Raw genomic sequence first — 1,059 nt, 5'->3', positions numbered from 1 at the left:
TTCTTTCTTTCTTTCTTTCTTTCTTTCTTTCTTTCTTTCTTTCTTTCCTTTTTTTTTTTTTTCCTCAGAGCAGAGATGGTTTGTGATGGTGGGTTTGTTTTGTTGATTTTATTGTTGCTAATAATTTAGATATATGTTTATGATCTAACTCTGTAAAATGAAAACCAAGCAACAGACTTTCTGCTATCACCCTAAACTTATCCTGAAAAGTGATGGAAATTCATGGCAGAGGAACAAAAAAAAGTTTCTCTTCTGGCATAGTGTGATGGAGGCTTTCGTACAAAGTGTAATTCCCCACTGATTTTAATGGGGTGAACTGCTGGTATGGATGTAGCAGCTCCTGGCAAATGCGTTGCTTCCCAGCAGAGAAGTGTTTGAAAAGGCAAAGAAGAGGTCTGACGTTGTTGTAGCGGGACAATTCCTTAAAATAGTTGCTTCATTACTGTATATTATTATCATTGTCATTTGATCATTCCGTGTGTCTAAGGATGTTTACAAGACCTAAGGTTTACAATACAAGGCACACCCACCTCCAAGGTGAGTAAGCAGGATTTCTACCAAATTGGTGTTTGACTCTGAGCACTGGCAGTGCACCTAGTTCTGTGCAGGGCCACGTGAATGATTTTGGTTTGCCAGTCAAGAACTTCCATTCTCAATCAGCCACCTACCTGCTGTTCTGCTAGCTTCTTATGGCAGAGATCTCTGCCCGTGGAGCTCCCGGTGACAGCACATAGAATCATAGAATCATAAAATCAAAAGGTTGGAAACGACCTACCAGATCATCTAGTCCAACCGTCTCCTCATCACCACTGCCACCACTAGCACTATTAAAGAGAAGAGCATGATTCTAAAGCTGTGAAAGTTTGAGATGCTTCTTCTTATCCGTTGACTTTTGAGCAGTGGGTCTTAGTAAGGATATGGAGCTACAGGCCTTGCAGGGGAAGCTCACTATTCTGAGGAATGGTTTAGGTGGAGTCTGAGGAGTTGTGTGCTGAATGAGCAAGGCGTTAGCTGAAAAGCTGGGTGGCTAATGCCATTGTCAAGCCTCCAGTGGAGCAG

Source organism: Lagopus leucura, unplaced genomic scaffold (assembly GCF_019238085.1).
Source record: "Lagopus leucura isolate 7727_CA_CO unplaced genomic scaffold, USGS_WTPT01 Super-Scaffold_806, whole genome shotgun sequence".
NCBI lineage: Eukaryota > Metazoa > Chordata > Aves > Galliformes > Phasianidae > Lagopus > Lagopus leucura.
Note: the sequence above shows the minus strand (reverse complement) of the source record.